Consider the following 20,103-nt stretch of genomic DNA (forward strand, 5'->3'; position numbering starts at 1 on the left):
TATCAAAATTGTTAAAAACACACACACACAATTAAAATATGTTGCACCCCAGGACATAAATGGATCCAGTAATTAAATATCAACGTATGACTGAATAGTGATTATTGCTCACACCCTAATTTCTAGTACCCGGGTACTTCAAAGATGTGACCAACAAAGCACATATAATTGGTGAGCTGATTGTAATACTATATATGCAATGAAAGGCACATCTAATAATGCTCCAATATACCAAAATACATAGCAATGTACCATAATACAGGAACGTTGTAGGACTGTACATAAAAAGTCCTCTACCCCAAAGGCACAACCAACCTGAAAATCGTATACTGTTCATGCAGCCAAAATTGCAATTGATCAGGCCGTATATTTACCCATAGAGCAATTCACACCAAATGTCATGATAAAAAAATGGATGAGTCCATAAGTCCTGGGGGCCAAAGCCCAATATGAATTTTGCCCTCAGCGAGCTTCCTCGGGGGAGATACTAGTGTAAATGTGCCATCACACATCACACATTGCAAAGCTGTAACTGAGAGAAGCAGGAGTTAATATAACCCCATTTCTATTATGCTGCAGATGTTTATGTCCAGGGCTCTTAGGTGCAATAAGCATATGTTGGCACCCATAAAAGTTATTCTAACTGACTGTGCTACTTTATTGTGCAAAAAAAAAGCCATCCTTTTGCATTGGAAATCAACAACCCCCTGTCTCTCCCCTTTTGGTGAAACCAGGTCAATAGCTCTCTGCCCACCCAAAAACTGACATATGTTGCTAGAGGATGCGCACAGAAGTTTGAAGCTGTCTATGTCCCATGGGTGTCCATCCACGATGCCTCTGCCAATCCAACGGCAAACGTGTTCTTCCTTCTTCTCTATCTCTCACCTCTATTGTTAAACATTAAAATGCAAAAATCAAAAACTTCGGACCAGTCCCTGGATTAACTTTGTGCTAAATATGTGCTTTTTTTTCAATAAACCTGTATCTCTTCACTTGCTAAAAAGCCACCAAATACCTTCTTGAACCTGTAAAAATCCATTTCTGGATGTTAATATGTAACCTCCTGTCTTCTAATCTGAAAGGACGTCCTTGTATCCACTCGAAAGACTTACTGGTAGATAAAGCATATTAGAGAATTTATAATATGGTCCCCTTACAGTTGTTATATATAGTTATCATATCTCCCCTTATGTTTCTCTTCTCTAGTGTAAACAACCCCAACTTGGCCAGTGTTCAGAACTGAAACTTTCCAAACTCTTTTCCTAGCTTAGTTGCCCTTCTTTGGATCTTCTAATTCCATAATATCTTGTTTGAGCGGTGGAGACCAAAACCACACAACATATTCTAGACTGGGCCTTACCAGTTCTCTATACAGTGGAAGAATAAACCCCTCCTCCCGTGACTCTATGCCCCTTTTAATACAGCTCAAGACCTTATTTGCCCTTGATGCTGCTGACTGGCATTGCTTGCTACAGCCAAGTTTATCATCTACAAGGACTCCAAGGTCCTTTTCCATAATGGATTTGCCTAGTTCTGTCCCATTAAGGGTATAAGTGGCTTGGATATTCTTACATCCCAGATGCATGACTTTACATTTATCAACATTGAATCTCATCTGCCACTTAGCTGCCCAGATTGCCAGTTTGTTAAGATTCAGCTGCAAGGATGCCACATAATAGATGCCATTAATTGGGCTGCATAGTTTAGTGTCCTTTACAACTACTGATACGTTACTTAGAGCGATGGGCGAAAAGATTTGCGAAATGCATTGAAGTCAATGGGCGTCAAAATTATTTCAACGTGTGACAATTTTTATGCACACAACTATTCCAACGTGCCCAAATTTTTTTGATGATTTTTCACCGGTGAATTTTCTCTGCAGTTTTGTGAATTTATTCGCTCATCACTACTTACTTACATTAGGGGGCCCATTCACTAAATTTGAGTGAAGGCTACTTCGACCATTGAATGGGTTACTTCGACCTTCGACTTCGAATCGAAGGATTTGAACTAAAAATCGTTCGACTATTCAACTATTTGATAGTCGAAGTACTGTCTCTTTAAGAAAAAACTTTGACCCCCTAGTTCGCCACCTAAAAGCTACCGAAGTCAATGTTAGCCTATGGGGAAGGTCCCCATAGGCTTTCCAAGGTTTTTTTGATCAAAGGGATTTCGTTCGATTGATGGATTAAAATCCTTTGAAATGATTATTCCTTCGATCGAACGAATTGCGCTAAATCCTTCGACTTCGATATTCAAAGTCGAAGGATTTCAATTCGGCAGTCGAATATCGAGGGTTAATTAACCCTCGATATTCGACCCTAGGTAAATTTGGCCTTAAATATTGACCCTAAGTCAATAATGAACAAGTTAAATAAAAGTGGACCCAATACAGAACCCAGTGGGACCCCACTAAGATCTCTACTCTTATCTTTGAATATGATCCCTTAACAAACGTTCCAGTTACTTGCCCACCATGCCAGTTGAATAGATTGATAGAACAAATGATGAACATGTATGTTATTATATTTATATGGTAGGGGGGGACTGAGTCCATCATTTTTGACATTTCCCAGAAAGTGTTCTTCACTTTACACTCAGCTGTAGTATTGCCCATGTTGTTGTCTCAGGCTGCCCTTACCATAGCAATAGCATCTTGCTGTAATCTCCTACTACAGTCTATCTTCTCACAACTTGTACACCAAAAATAACAGATGCTAGAATTAGTATTCCCCTGTAAAAAGCACAATTCTGCAGGAAAAATCTAAGACTATACTGGCATGAAGGCTTTTCTTTATAAAGTATTTATTATCACAAGGGAACAGTTTCATCCTTGATAAGCAAAGACATGCAGGTCCCGCCGGACTATAGTGCCCAGAATAAGCTTTTACTAAAATCCAGAAATATATCTTGCCACCTAAAACAAAAGTCATTTAAAAAAAATACAGGGATTTTAAGAGTAAAGCACCATCCTTTGATTCTATTTAATGCCTGTCTGTTCTTCTCAGTCCCATAATGTCTCTAGATTCTAAATCTGATAAGATGCTAAGATAAGAAGAAGAAAAGAAAATCTGGCAGCTTATTATAAGATTCCCGGAGGAAGTATAAATTGCTCGCAACACATCAAACCGGATATTCATTAACCAGCAGCAGGGAAGATCAGATTCTTAGGAAACAGAAATTCCCTTTGACTTTAATGTCACTTTCCATGTGATTGAACAGCACAGTGAAGTCTCATCCATAGCACTATTTGTATGGCTGCATTTGTATTGTGCTTTGTTTATAATTACTGCCAGAAAATGGAGTAAATACATCCCAGTTCTTTATGAATAAATGTCAGCTTTCTACTTTCAGGCACTAAAAATTAATTTGACATTATGTGTATTACGATGAGTGTCAAGATTAAGGGGCTGATTCACTAAGGGTCGAATATCGAGGGTTAATTTACCCTCGATATTCGACTTGAAATTGAAATCCTTCGACTTCGAATATCGAAGTCGAAGGATTTAGCGCAAATAGTGCGATCGTACGATCGAAGGATTATTCCTTCGATCGAACGATTAAATCCTTCGAATCGAACGATCCGAAGGATTTAAATCCAACGATCGAAGGAATATCCTTCGATCAAAAAAAGTTAGCCAAGCCTATGGGGACCTTCCCCATAGGCTAACATTGACTTCGGTAGCTTTTAGATGGCGAACTAGGGGGTCGAAGTTTTTTTTAAAGAGACAGTACTTCGACTATCGAATGGTCGAATAGTCGAACGATTTTTAGTTCGAATCCTTTCGATTCGAAGTCGTAGTCGAAGGTCGAAGTAGCCCATTCGATGGTCGAAGTAGCCCAAAAAAAACTTTTTTTTACTTCGAATCCTTCACTCGAAATTAGTGAATCGGCCCCTTAACGAACGATGCCTCCGTGCTTTTGAGTAGAGGCGAAAACCAAAAAAAATGGAAATGTAAGAGTATTGGCATGGATAGGTTGCATAAAATATGTTTGTTATGACTTTTGTATTGCTTGTATACCAGAAAATGAGGCCATTTCAAAATAATGATCCAACTTTTTAACTACAGCAACACCTGCTGCTCATTTTGGCCAACTGGCTGCAGTCGGCTGAAAATTAATTTTCCCCGTGAAAGGGAAAGTCTTGTGACATTACCCTGCTTGGAATATAAGTTATATTATTAAGTTATAAGTTAACGAGCCATGATTCATCTGACGTTGTACATAAAGCAACATCACAGGAAGTTTCTTTGCTCAGGAAATTCATTTTCAGCCGACTGCAGTCATTAAGCTACAATAATAATAATTAGAAGACCATAAATCCAGAATAAGCAGCCACCACATGAATATACAATCTAAAGAAGAACAAAATTGTCTTCTGCAGGACTAATAATATTAATACTAGGGATGCACCGAATCCACTTTTTTGGATTCGGCCGAACCCCCCGAATCCTTTGTGAAAGATTCGGCCGAATACCGAACCGAATCCGAACCCTAATTTGCATATGCAAATTAGGGGTAGGAAGGGAAAACATTTTTTACTTCCTTGTTTTCTGACAAAAAGTCACGTGATTTCCCTTCCCGTGATTTCACGGATTCGGTTCGGCCAGGCAGAAGGATTCGGCCGAATCCGAATCCTGCTGAAAAAGGCCGAATCCTGGCCGAATCCCGAACCGAATCCTGGAATTTTTCCGATTTTTTACATAAAAAAAGTCCGACCTAACTAGAATCCACGACTTGACCTTATTTATTATTAAAAAAAAGCTAGTTTTAATCTATTCGGGTAAAAACTTGATAAAATTGAGTGAAAACCCGAATCGTATGATACAAATTTTTCAGATTTTTGCCTGAAAGCGAGAAAAGGTCGGATTTTTGGGCTAGTTTCAGCGCAGACCACAGAAACATCAAAATAGGATAGGGACCTCTGCCATTGACTTATATACAACCTCGGCAGGTCTGAGATGGCGGATTTTCAGGTTCACGCTTTTTGCTGCATAGAGCTTTAATAAATCTCAAAAAATTAAAGTTTTAAAAAAAAACCTAAAAATTCAAGTTTTGCCCAAAAAAGTCCGACCAGTGTTTAGTAAATAAGCCCCTAAGGGACAGATTTATCAAGGGTCGAATTTCTAGAGAAAAATACTTTGAAATTCGACCATCGAATTGTATACTACAAAATTCAAAGTTGAATTCGTAGGATTTTTTGCATCGTACGATCGTACTCCGATCATATTCCGATTATACTTCGAATCGTACGATTCAAACAATTTTATCGTACGATTTTCCTTTGAATACAAAAAACTTAGAAATATGCTCTGGAAGGTCCCCATGGGCTAACATAGCACTTCGGCAGGTTTAAGTTGGCAAAGTATTGAAGTCTAGGTTTTTTTAACGAGACAGTAATTTGATTATCGAATGGTCGAATAGTCGAATGATTTTACTTCGAACCGAAGGTCGTAGTAGCCTATTTGATGGTCGAATATTTGGATAAAATGGTGCCTATGAGAGATGGCTTCCTGTAGTTCAGAGCTTTTCTGGATAACGGATCCCATACCTATATGAACTCTGCAAGTCATCTTAGCATTCTATAACCTTCTCATGCAATTCCTCCAAGATTTCAGACATCCCTATAATGTAAAGTAAAGGATACATTATCCCATGCATGGTGATATCTGAAGATGCATTATTATAATAGATCTTTGTTTGTAAGTTCACATTTATCCTAAGGCATGAACTGAATTTAATAGAATCTCTTATTTGTGTTTCCTTTAGCCTCATGTCTTCTGTGTCTGTATTTTATTTACTCAGTAATTAATATAAAGCCAAGCTAGCTGTGGGGCAGAACTGCAAACAGATGCCATTCTCTCTTTAAGTACATGGAAATGGGATGCTCTCTCCTAGCTTTTCTCGTGTAGAAGAGGAGATCCATTATCTCCTGGCCAGGGGAACCAATGCGGCAAATAGAAATTTAAGAGAATCGAAAAAAAAAGAATTATAAAATGGTATATTTGCTTTTTGAGAGCACTCTCAGGGCAGAGACACACGCTTAAATTTGGGGAGATTAGTCGCCCGGCGACAAATCTCCTCTTCTTCGGGGTGACTAATCTGCCGAACTGCCTCTGCTGCCTCCCGCCAGCTAGAAAGAAAATCGTAGGCGAGATGTCACTCAAAGCGCTTCGTTTTCTGAAGTTGCCCGAAGTTGCCTCACGAGGAAACTTTGGCCGACTTTGGAAAGCGAATCGCTCCGAATGCCATACCATCTGTGATTTTCATTCTAGCCGGCAGGAAGGCAGTTCGGGGAGATTAGTTGCTCCGAATAAGAGGAGATTTGTCACCATGATACTAAACTCCCCAAACTGCCTTCCCTCTGGCTAGAATTTAAATTGCCGGCTTTGCTTTCCAAAGTTGCTTCACAATGAACCGCTCCGAGTGCCATCCCGCCTACGATTTTCATTCTAGCCTGCGGGAAGGCAGTTCTGTGAGATTAGTCACCCCAAAGAAGAGGAGATTTGTCGCCGGACGACTAATCTCCCTGAACTGCCTTCCCGCCCGCTAGAATCTAAAGCGCCAGCTTCGCTTTCGGAAAACGAAGTGCTCCGGGTGCCAACCCGCCTGCGATTTTCATTCTAGCTACTGGGAAGGCAGGGGAGGCAGTTGAGGAGATTAGTCGCCCCTGAAGAAGAGCAGATTTGTCGCCAGGTGACTAATCTCCCCGAATTGCATTGTGTGTCTCTGACCTCAAAAGCCTAAAGTTACACTTAAATGTAAAACTCTGGTGCCCATACCAATGTTTAACATACGCTTTGAAGAAGAAAAGTTCTTAGAATGTCTTAAAATGTCTACTTAGGTATTTCCAAATCCACATCAACCATCTCATTTTGAAACCACAAGTAAACTGATTTTCTCTAAAACCACAAATGCCATGAAATTTAAAAAAAAAAAAACAATTCCAAACGTTAGTAAATAGGCCCCACAGTCACAAATCTGATTTATGTGGCTTGAGACTATTTAGTAATGTCATTATGGTACTGTAGATATTTTGTATTGTATTATGCATGGATGCAGGGATGGGATCGGTTATCCAGAAACCCATTATCAAGAAAGCTCAGAATTAGGGAACAGTCATCTCACATAGACGCCATTTTAATTGTTTTTCTGTAATAATAAAACAGTAGCTTGTACTTGATCCCAACTAAGATATAATTAATCCTTATTGGAGGCAAAATAATATAGCTGGCAGTGGGGCAGCAAGAGAATTTTATCATTCAAGCATATGGTTATGAAAGCAGGGAAAATGTAAATTTTGATCACAGAGTGTCTTGCGTGAAATATAAAAATGAATATTGTTTAGTTCCCCCTTTGTTTAGTTCCCCTGGCAGAGGTATGATAATATTTATTGTAATTGAAACTGTAAGTCTGAAAACTACTCCCACTGCTCCTGTGTGTGAAAACTGTGAATTTCTTAAATTTTTTTTGAACAGTTCAACTTCTTACATGCAGTGGGTAGTGATGAGCGAATCTGTCCTGTTTCACTTTCGCCGAATAATTCGCGGAACTGTGAAAAATTCCCAAATCGACAAAAAAATCTACGAAATGTATTGTCAATAGGAGTCAAAATTTTCTTTTATGCGCAACAATTTATATATGCGTGCGACATTTTCTCTTGCTCCAAATGCAATAAAGTCAATAGGTGTTTTTTCTTATGGCGACTTTTTTGTCCAAATGCATTACAATCAATTGGAATTTTTTTAATGGCAAATTTTTGTCTTGACGACTTTTTTGTTGCTGTGAATTTTCGCCACAGTTGGTGTCCATTTTTTTAAGCCGGCGAATTTTCGCAGCAGTTTTGCAAATTATTTGCGAATAAATTTGCCATCACTACTCTTGAACAGACTGAGGGTCATAAAAATGTGCAAAAATGAAAAGATTCAGGTTTTAGCTCGATTTTATTGTTTTTTTTCCCAAAACCGATTTATTCAAGTTATTTTATTAATAAATAAGGCAAAATCGAGCATTGCAATCCCCTGGTTCATTGTTATCAGTGATGTGCAGTAAAACCCGACCCGCACCCAACCCGGACCCGCCCTCCCACAACCTGCACCCGCCTGCATCCGACTTCCAGGTTCCTTTTATAGACCCGCACCGCCCCGCTGATGATGCCGGAAGCCAGAAGTCGGAAGCCGTCATTTGAAGGTGCCACCCGCGAAGAGGAGTGTGACATTGGCCCGAACCCGCCGACCTGCGGGTATCGGGCCAGCCCGCACATTACTAATTGTTATTTACTTGAATGTAAGTACTGCTGCCAAAGAGTCTGCCTAACCAGTTTGATGCACAGAAACGTATAATTAATGAAAATTACACATTGGTTCTGTTAATAAAAAAAGTAAGCCAGCTTCTTCTATGAAAAATTATTGTATTCTCAAAAAGCCCATACAATATAGTACAGGTATGGGACCTGTTATCCAGAATGCTCGGGACCTGGGGCTCTCCGGATAATGGATATTTCTGTAATTTGGATCTTCATAACTTAAGTCTACTAGAAAATCATGTAATCATTAAATAAACCCAATAGTCTGGTTTTGCTTCCAATAAGGATTAATTATATCTTAGTTGGGATCAAGTACAAGCTACTGTTTTATTATTTTTATTACAGAGAAAAAGGAAATCATTTAGAAAAAAATTCGATTATTTGGAAAAAATGGAGTCTATGGGAGGCAACCTTCCGTAATTTGGAGCTTTCTGGATAATGGGTTTGCAGATAACGGATCCTATACCTGTATTATATAATAGTAGAGTAATGGATTAAGGTCAGTAAATTGAATTAAACCACACCATACCCCAGCTCTAGATCAAGAGCAGTATTAAAAATAAGCAGTGTTGGACTGGCCCACCGGGATACCAGGAAAACTCCCGGTGGGCCCAGGTGTCAGTGGGCTCTTTTGCTACTATGTGGCCAATTTCATGGTCATTCCTTATTTCTTTATGGGAAAAATGCTTCATAATGGAAGTAAATATAAAAGACTAGGAGAATAAAGAGGTTGAGTCAGGAGAGGAGGAATAATAGTTTGGAAAGTGGGCCCACGGTCTTATGTTTTCTGGTGGGCCCCTGGCATCCCAGTCCGCAGGGCCGGAACAAGGGGTAGGCAGAGTAGGCACGTGCCTAGGGCACAAAGCTGGGGGACGCCAGGCACGCACCTTCTCTGCTTCTCCTACCCCCTAGTCCGGTCCCCGCTTGCAGATAAATCAAGCGTGTGTGTGCTTTTTAGCACATGCGCATTGCTCTTTTCGGCTTCTTTTTTTGCGCATACCTGCGTTGGCTTTTCACGCATGCGCACATTCAGTTTCTTCTAGCATGCGAGCATTCTGTATTTCCGCGCATGCGCAATTTCGGTATTTATGCGCATGCGCGTCTGTGGGCGTTATGCCGGGCCGGGCAGCCTAGGGCGCCCGGGTTGGCCAGGCGCTGCCAGTCCGACACTGAAAATAAGGGCCGTTATCAAAGAAGTCTGAACGAGATGGGTTATTACCAATTATAAGGAACATTTCAAACTCCATGCTTCGTTTAAACCTTTGGGCGGCTACGAGTTTAACCTTATAATTTAGGGATGCACCGAATCCAGGATTAAGTTAGGGATTCGGCCAGGATTTGGCCTTTTTCATCCGAATCCTTCTGCCAGACCCGAACTGAATCCTAATTTGCATATATTAAGCACTGCGTATCTTGACAGCGCTATATAAATAAATGATGATGATATACAAATTAGTGGCGGAGAGGGAAATCGTTTGAATTTTTGTCACAAAACAAGGAAGTAAAAAAGTTTCCGCCTTTCCTACCCCTAATTTGCATATGCAAAGTAGGATTCAGTTTGGTAATAGTGTATTCAGTGCATCACTAATTTGAATAAATTAGGGATGCACCGAATCCAGGATTCGGTTAGGGATTCGGCCAGGATTCGGCCTTTTCAGCAGGATTCAGATTCTGCCGAATCCTTCTGCCCGGCCAAACGGAATCCAAATCCTAATTTGCATATGCAAATTAGGGTCGTGAGGGAAATCACATGACTTTTGTCACAAAACAAGGAAGTGATAAATTTTTCCCCTTCCAACCCCTAATTTGCATATGCAAATCAGGATTCGGATTGGTATTCGGACGAATCTTTCGCGAAGGATTCGGGGGTTCGGTCGAATGTGATTTATGTCAAATATACAGGTTTATAGGAAACTTGTCATATCATTGGAATATGCTTTATTTTATTTTCCCCAATTAGTGCAGCTTGTAGAGAGGAGATTTAAAAAAACTGATCAAAATGATGTGTACGACTCTGAAATTATATTTGATTTTTCCCTTTGTACAAATAAGGAGAAGAATGCAGGGCAGTGTCATTAATAAAGCAAAGTAGCAAGATAAGCCATCAATCATTATTTTAATTTAGAAAGACATTTCCACTGCTCTGCTGGTCATGCAAGTAAATTAGTGACAGAGGAATCATATCCAATCAATTTCCGCTACCTTTATTTGTCTTTTTCTTTCTTAACTGCTCAGCAGTGAAAAGAGCAAGTTAATCAAATGACACTCCTGTGAGCTGATTAAAATTATCTATTGTGTTCACTGATAACAGATGTCCAGGCTTTTGTATTTGTGCAGGAATTTCCCATGTCAAGTTAAAGGGATACTTGACAAATGCAGCTTTTTCTTGGTGGTACTTGCAGCCCTGACACCTCTTAGCAGCAGCAGTGGATTGTTGCAGACCATGGGGCAGATTTACTGAAGGGCGAAGTGACTAACGCTGGCAAAAATTTGCTAGCGAAGGAGATAGACTCTAACGCTACTTTGCACTCTAACGCCAGGTGAATTTTCGCTTGGACTTAACTACGTCAATTCACTAAGATGCAGATTTTACGGAACCTCTTGCGCCAGACCTGCCTTCGCCACCTCAGACCAGGCGAATTGCAATAGAGTAGATAGGACTTCCTCAAAAAATTAGAAATTTTTTCCCAAAAAACTCTGGCGACCTTTCAGTTTTTCAGGGTGATAGGCTGCAAAAGATCGTAATTTTTTTTTAGGGTACCCAGCTTCCCCCCTACATTTCCTAACATTTCCTAACATATGGCACCTAAACTATACACTGGACTCATGTCGCGGTGACAATTCGATAAAATTAAGTTTCGGAGCGTAAATTCACATAAGTCGGATGATTCGAATTGATGCACAAATTAGTTGTGACTTTTTTGAGAAGAATTATTGATAAATGAGTTAAATTTGTTTGTTTAGATAACTTTGAGTTTTAGTAAATACCACCCTTAAATATTTTAGTAGCTCCCATATCTCCCATTTTTACCTTCTCCCTGTATTTCATTGCATTGAGGATTTTCTGTTTCCCTTTCAAGTTCTCTAGGTAGATCGTCATAAAAATGACTTGAAAAAGATGGCGATAAGAACATTTTTGGTTTTCACTTTGGCAGATCATAAAACTCCGCTGAGACCAGGACTAATGTGAATGGACAACTAGTAGGGTTGGCACCTTTTCTGAAAAGTTTTACTGGCCGGTGGGGGGCGGGAACAAAAGGGGCAGGCCGCAATGCAAAAAGGGCAGAGCCACATACCGTTATGCAGTGATGCAAAAAGGGGCGGAGCCACATCACGAGATGGCCAGAAGGCTGGAAAAAAGGTACGTTCTGAGTGAATTGGGGGCGGGCCAAGGAATTTTTTAAAGGAGAAGGAAAGTTTCAAGACGGTTTATTGCCAATAGATTAGCCACAATAGTGCAAGCTAGAATGCTATATTTATTCTGCAGAATGCTTTACCATACCGGAATAAACAGCTCTAGACACTGTCTCTGTTTGTTTAGGATAGAAGCTGCCATATAAGGTTGGTGTGACATCACTTCCTGCTTGAGTCTCTCCCTGCTCACTTACAGCTCTGAGCTCAGATTACAGCAGGGGGGGGGAGGAGGGAGGGGGAGAGAGGAGCAAACTGAGCATGCTCAAGCCCTGCCCTGGAGGTTTATGCTGAAAACAGGAAGTCTGATACAGAAGCCCATGAGTACACAATTGAAGGAAAGAAATGTTGTGTTTCTTTTGACAGAGGACTCAGAGCAGCATTAGTACTGGCAACCCTAACAACTAGAGGCCACAGGTTGTACATATCGGTAGTGACGTGTGTATTCTGTAATCATAGACTTAAAGGGAACCTGTCACCTTAAGAAATCATTCCAAATACTATTTTACGATGTTAGTTCATATAAACTTCGCTTAGACTATAAAAATGATTTAAATCTTTTTAGTCTTGGGATTCACAATCACAGAAAGCAGACAAACGCCATTTTGTAGACCCTGTTATTAAGGCAAGCTTTGCATCGTGTAAAAATCTTGTTAATGTGCCAGAATAGGGGACCTGATGCCCATGCATTGGCTACACAATTAGATGGTGAGGAGGAAGGGGAAATTTGGGGACAGCAGTGACATTTAGGAAGTGCAGAAGGAAAAGTGAAAGTAATTGCTTGCCCCGCCTCTGTTAGTAAGATAGAAGAGGGGCAGGCAATATATGATTGACAGCTGAGAGTTTTAAATGAGTTTCTAATAGGTATCAATGTTTTAATTAAAAAAAGAATTTCAGTTTCCTGTTTAATTTCAAAAGGACTTTTAATTATACTGATGTCTGGGTGACCAGTCCCCTTTAAGTAACAAAGGCAATAAGGACACACTGGGCCTCAGTAACAGGACAGAACATTTCCATTTCAGCGGGCAAGAAGATGCTGGCGTCAGAGCGCTGCGACCAGTAGGATCCACGTGGAGGAACAGGGCGCCACCATCTTGGACTGGAGCATGCCGTCGGTGTCGGTGAGTATCAGTTTCCTTTACACCCAATTTTGCTTCCAATAAGGATTAATTATATCTTAGTTGGGATCAAGTACAAGGTACTGCTTTATTATTACAGAGAAAAAGGAAATGAGTATTATTTGGATAAAATGGAGCCTATGGGAGAAGGCCTTTCCTTTAAGAGCTTTCTGGATAACGGGTTTCCAGATAAGGGTCCCTTACCTTAATCTTATTCTGGTGGTTTAGGTTCATAAATGCCAATAAAAACTATTGGGAAAAAAAGTTCTTTATAATAATGTTCTAAATTATCAGAGTGATTAATCAGATTCCATGATATCGGCTGGCCAGAGATCTATGACAAAGTCAAGAAAGAATTTGATTCTGCAATTCAACTAGAAAATACTGTCCAATAAAATTCATCCTTTACGCAAAATCCATGAAAGAATATTTTTTCCACATATTATATAACACATATGACATCACATATTATATAACACATTTATATCACATATTATAAAGGGTTGTACTATGCCCCAAATTAATATTTCGTTAAATCCTCAGAACACATAAGTGCACATACAACATATTTATAATGAATAAACAGGAAATGCTAAAACTTCCAATTGCAAATAATCAACCTTGACAATGTTGGATTTGTACTGGGATGACAAAGCTGGGATATAACCGGTCATTTATCTAGTTCTCAGCCTCGGCATAAACGGAATGAATGATTCTGTCCAACGTCTGCCAGAAATGGAATCACTAAGATAAATTGGTAATCCTTGAAAACCACAATTTAGGCAGCAGGTTTCAGCAGTACATTTATTGAGGCTCTGGTATTTTAGCAGTGTGTGTAAGTGAAATATATTTACTGGGCAGGTAAGGTACATGTATGGGACCTGTTATCCGGAAACCTGTTATCCGTAAAGCTCTGAATTATGGAAAAGCCGTCTCCTACAGACTCCATTTTATCCGAATAATCCAAATTTTTAAAATAATTTCCCTTTTCTCTGTAATAATACGACTGTGAAATTTTGCTGTGTTGTGTGCCTCCACCTACTGTAATTCAAAGTCTAATTAAAGTCACAAATGTGTTATTCAAGGGGATCAAAAATTATACACAGTAGTTACATCCCAAAGTAGGGGTAGTCCAAGGGTTGGACATATTTGAATAATTTCAAAAGGCAAAAATCGGGATAGACCTACTGTTTAGTGAAGACGGAGCCCAAATTAAAAAAGAGATGTCAGATGACTCCTCTGCTCACTGACTAAGGGGGTTATTTACTAAACTCCGAATGCAAAAATCACGAAAAATGTGTGGTTTTTTTTCTATAAAATCTGACTTTTAAAAAATCACGAATTTTTCGGAATTTATTATACCCCGAGGATGGAAAAGTTTGAATCTGAAAATCCGGCATCTCAGACCTGTCGAGGTTGCATATAAGTGAATGGGAGAAATCCCAAAGATTTTTTGATGTGCGATGGGTTTCGTGCAGTACCGCAAAGTTTACAGCGTTTTCAGGTGAAAATTCCGAATAAATCTTGAAAATCAGATTTTTTCCTGCAAAGCAAATTTTTCGGGGAAATGTAATAATAAGCGTAAAAAACCCGAGCGGATTTGATCAGAGTTTGTAGCAGAAAATATTGAGATCAATTCGGACTTTGATAAATAACCCCCTTAAAGCGGTGGTTCACCTTTAAGTTAACTTTAAGCATGTTATAGAATAACAATTCTAAGCATCTTTTCAATTGATCTTCATTATTTTTATAGTTGAATTTTTTGCCTTCTTCTTCTGACTTTTTTTTTTAGATTTCAAATGGGGGGGTCATTGTCCCCATCTAAAAACAAATGCTCTGTAAGGCTACACATTAAGGCGCACATTTACTTTGCTCGAGTGAAGGATTAGAATAAAAAATAGTTTGAATTTCAAAGTATTTTTTTGGCTACTTCGACCATCGAATTGGCTATTTTGACTACGACTTTGATTGAACTAAAAATCTTTCTACTATTCGACCATTCGATAGTCGAAGTACTGTCTCTTTAAAAAAAACTTCGACCACCTACTTCGCCACCTAAAACCTACCGAGCACCAATGTTAGCCTATGGGGAAGGTCCCCATAGGCTTTCCTAGCAATTTCTGATCGAAGGAAAATCGTTCGATCGATGGATTAAAATCCTTTGAATCGTTCATTTCGAAGGATTTAATCGGTTGATCAAACGATTTTTCCTCTGATCGTTCGATCAAACGAATTGCGGTAAATCCTTCGACTTCGATATTCGAAGTCAAAGGATTTAACTTCGATAGTCGAATATCGAGGGTTAGTTAACCCTCGATATTCGACCAATAGTAATTGTGCCCCTTATTGTTATTGCTACTTTTTATTACTCATATTTCTGCTTTGAACCTCTCCTGTTCATTTTCCAGTCTCTTATTCAAACCAGTGCATGGTTGCTAGGGTAGTTCTGACCCTAGCAATCAGATTGCTGAAACTGCAAACCAGAGAGCTAATGAATAAAAAGCTAAACAACTCAAAAACCACAAATAATATAAAATTAAAAGCAATGGCAAATTGTCTCAGAATAGCATAATAGTAAAAGTTAATACAAAGATGAACAACCCCTCAATTTTCTAAGCAGAGAAACATCACAAGACTTTCTCCTTCTCACTGGCTTAATTTTCTACCAGCAGTGGCCAGCTAAACCGAACAGCTGGTGGTGATGTTGTTTCAGATTTATTATATTAGCAGTGTAAAAACTGGCAATTTGCTGGCGGCGAATAAATTCGTGAAACGGCATGAAAATTCGCTGGTGAAAATATGGCGGAGTCCAAAAAACGGACGCCGGCGTCAAAAATGAGATGCCAGCACCTTTTTGCGAATTTCTCGCCGTTTAGCGAATTTCGTGGGAAATTCACAAATTTTTCGGCGAAGCGAAACGGCAAAAATTCGCCCATTACTACTGCCAATAACTTGAAAACTAGAAAAAAAATATAAAGCAAATTGTAAAAATGCACAACAGAGAACTTACTCTGAGCAATTATTCATCTGTTTAGTATTGATCCGCGAGTTTCCATTTCCTTCCTTTAAAGTTTTGTCCTGATTACTGATTATTTTTTTGTCCTTTGAATAACATTTCTGTTTATTAAACTTCTGCTCACCGCTCTTTATATAATCGTTTTGGATTTGTTTAGAGTGATAGAAATTCTTTATCACCTACAATATGACAACTGCATATTTGGAAGTTATTTTATGATACATGACTCATGTCTGTAGGAGGCAGAACTGAGACAAGTAAAAACTTGAATTAGAGGAACAGACCAAAAACTTTCCGTACGGTATCAATAAAAATCATTATAGAGAATAGAAAAAAAAGCAATTTGGAGTTTAATATAAAAAACTCCTTACAATACAAAGCATTACAGTGCTAGAATATCCAATATAGGTATGGGATCTGTTATCCAGAACGGAAAGGCTGACTCCATTTTATTCAAATAATCAAAATTATTAAAAATGATTTCCTTTCTGTCTGTAATAATAAAACAGTAGCTTGTACTTGATCCCAACTAAGATATAATTAATCCTTATTGGAGGCAAAACCAGCCTATTGGTTTTTTTTAATGTTTACATGATTTTCTAGTAGACTTAAGGTGTGATGGACCGAATTATGGAAAGCTCCATTACCTGGAAAACCCCAGAGTATTCTGGATAACAGATCCCATTCTAAAAGGACATTAGATATATAATATACTGCACATGCATGAGACCAGTATTTTTGTCTCCTTGATAAGACAAAGGGGCCTTTCCTTTTGTGTTTTGCTATTGTAAGATATTAATTAAATGATTCCATTATCCTCCAGTTGACTTTGTATTACCACAATATTCATTCTCAGTCGTTCCTTGTTTCTGCACACTGCTCATCCTTGTCTATGTTAGGTTTTCTTGCTGTGTACCAGTAACGGTGATGCCTGCCTCAAAGTCGCCCTTTACCTAGAAAGATGATTTTTGTTTCCAAGCAACTGGCTGCTATGGCAACAGGATGCTTCGGATGATGTCAGACCTGACCATATACATCTCACTATCCTCAAATACATTTTATTCAGGGGTTTAAACATGAATTAACCTATATTCTCCAAATACAATACAGGTGTGGGACCTGTTATCCAGAATGCTCATGACCTAAGGTAATTCATATAAGGGATCTTTGCTAAAAATCATTTAAATATTTAGGGGCCGATTCACTAAGCTCGAGTGAAGGATTCGAATGAAAAAAATTCGAATTTCGAAGTATTTTTTTGGTACTTCGACCATCGAATTGGTTAAATTCGTTCGAATACGAACGAAATCGAACGAATCGAACAAAAAATCGTTCGACTATTCGACCATTCGATAGTCGAAGTACTTTCCCTTTAAAAAAAACTTCGACCCCCTACTTCTGCAGGTAAAACCTACCGAAGTCAATGTTAGCCTATGGGGAAGGTCCCCATAGGTTTGCTAACCTTTTTTTGATCGAAGGATTTTCCTTCGATCGTTGGATTAAAATCCTTCGAATCGTTCGATCGATCGAACGAACGTTTAGCGCTAAATCCTTCGACTTCGATATTCGAAGTCGAAGGATTTCAATTCGAGGGTCGAATTTCGAAGTATTTTTAACTTCGAAATTCGACCCTTAGTGAATCTGCCCCTTAATGAACCAAATAGGATTGTTTTCCTACCAATAAGGATTAATTATATCTTAGTTTGGATCAAGTACAATGTACTGGGTTTTGTTATTTCAGAGGAAAATGAGTCTGTGGGAGACGACATTACCGTATTTTGCAGCTTCCTGGATAACGGGTTTCCGGATAATGAATCCTATTGACAAGCACCATTAACAGGTGAAATTACTGGAAAGACTTTGGAAAGACTGGAAAAGACTTTTGAGCAATATTATTTTTAAAGTATTTCATTCTGCTCAACCTCCCAAATTTAAGAGACTGTCACACACACACACACACACACACGTATGGGATCCGTTATCCGGAAACCCGTTATCCAGAAAGTTCCAAATTACGGAAAGACCGTCTGCCATAGACTTCATTATAATCAAATAATCCAAATTTTTAAAAATGATTTCCTTTTTCTCTGTTATAATAAAACAGTAGCTTGTACTTGATCCCAACTAAGATATAATTAATCCTTATTGGAAGCAAAACCATCCTATTGGGTTTATTTAATGTTTACATGATTTTCTAGTAGTCTTAAGTTATTAAGATCCAAATTATGGAAAGACCCGTTATCCGGAAAGCCCCAGGTCCCGAGCATTCTGGATAATAGGTCCCATACCTGTATATATATATATTTATGTTTTTTGAGTTGTTTGGCTTTTTATTCAGCAGCTCTTCAGCTTGCAGTTTCAGCAATCTGGTTTTAGGGTCCAAATTCCCCTAGCAACCATGCATTGATTTGAATAAGAGACTGGAATATGAATAGGAGAGGCCTGAATAGAAAGATGAGTAACAAAAAGTAGCAATAAAAATATATTTGTAGCCTTACAGAGCATTTGTTTTTAGATGGGGTCATTTGAAAGTTGGGAAGAGTCAGAAGAAGAAGGAGAAAAATTCAGAAACTATAAAAAAGAAAAAATGAAGGTCAATTAAAAAGTTGCTTAGAATTAACCATTCTACAGTATAACATACTGAAAGTTAATGTAAAGGTGAACCACCCCTTTAAACTACACCTGCATCAAGAGTTAAGTAATAGAAGAATTAATATTAATAAGGTTTAATATAGGATCAATACATAACAAAGCATAAATGAAAAAAATATGCATGACAATAAGAGAAATATTATTGAAATGATTCGTGATGGGCGAATAAATTCGGCTGGCACAAATTCGCGGTACATTTCTGCATTTCGCCGCCGGCGATTAAATTTGTGAACCTCCCGTGAAAATTCACCAGCGAAAATTCACCGGTGTCAATTTCCGATTTTATCGATTTTGTGTGAAAATGTCCAATCTTCATGATTTTTTGTGAAAATGTTCGCATTTCATGATTTTTTCGTGAAAATGTCAGAATTTCACGATTTTTCAGCGAATTTTGCGAGAAATTCACAAATTTTTCGGGAGAAATTCGCCCATCACTAGAAATAATGCAATGACTGTTTAAAAATTTTGTATCATTTCTTGTAACCAATATCAGAATGTAGCAGATACTGGTCTCTAAGGGGAGAAGTATAATAAAATCTACTGGATATGCGTCCAACACTGAATTGTGTTCTCTTTCAAGCAGAACAGCTGAATATAATGGACACAAAGACACTATATGGCTATGGGGCAGAGTTATTGGCGGACAGACTCCCCCTACAGAGACTAAGTGGACCAATGTGTTAATATATTTACAGTGTGCATTCCCCCTTATAAATTCCCTGAAATGCAGTGTAGTGTTGTAAGTGGTTGCCAAAGCAAATTCCTTACCAAGACCTGCCTGATTGCTTTTGTAGAGTGGGTGGAAACACACTCAGACATGGAGACAACATACTCACGGCCCCAGGCAGAAGTGCTACCCACTAAGCAGAGTGCAGCCCTAGTTATGTCATATGAAATACAATTGATGTGGGTGATGTTTGTAACCCATGCAAATCCCATTACACCACCCAATAACTAGAGATGTACCGAATCCAGGATATGGTTTGGGATTCGGCCAAGAATCAGCCTTTTTCATCAGGATTCAGCCGAATCCAAGTGCCTGGCTGAACCGAATCCAAATAAATCACACCACTTTTTGTCACAAGGAAGTTAAAAATGTTTTATTTTTTCTCCCCCTTGTTTATCTAATTTACATATGCAAATAAGGTTCGGATTCGGTTCAGTGGTTGGCCGAATCTTTCACAAAGGATTTGGCAGAATCCTAAAATAGTGGATTCAATGCATCCTACCAATAACTTGCATTAACCAGATCTGATGCATCTGTGCGAGCAATCAATGTGAAGAAGTTACAAGTAGATGCACGTAGCACTTTGCAGTCTTCTTTATGTTTAAATGTTATTACTTCCTGGCTGGAAGGGTGTGTGTTGCTACTTACAATGCCAGTAAAGTGTCTCCATCTTTTCACCATTCACATTTTTGATTAGTGGTCCAAAGAGGCAGACTGACACATTGCTGAGTTATAACCCAGATACCCAGTTGGCACTGCTGTGAAGGGCTATAACTTTTCAATATGAACCAAAAAAAACAAAGATTAATTATTTCCCCAGTCTGTATCTATTTGTGTTATGAAAATCCATTTATGTGACAGTTCATTAACTGAA

The sequence above is a fragment of the Xenopus laevis genome, chromosome 6L (assembly GCF_017654675.1).
Source record: "Xenopus laevis strain J_2021 chromosome 6L, Xenopus_laevis_v10.1, whole genome shotgun sequence".
NCBI lineage: Eukaryota > Metazoa > Chordata > Amphibia > Anura > Pipidae > Xenopus > Xenopus laevis.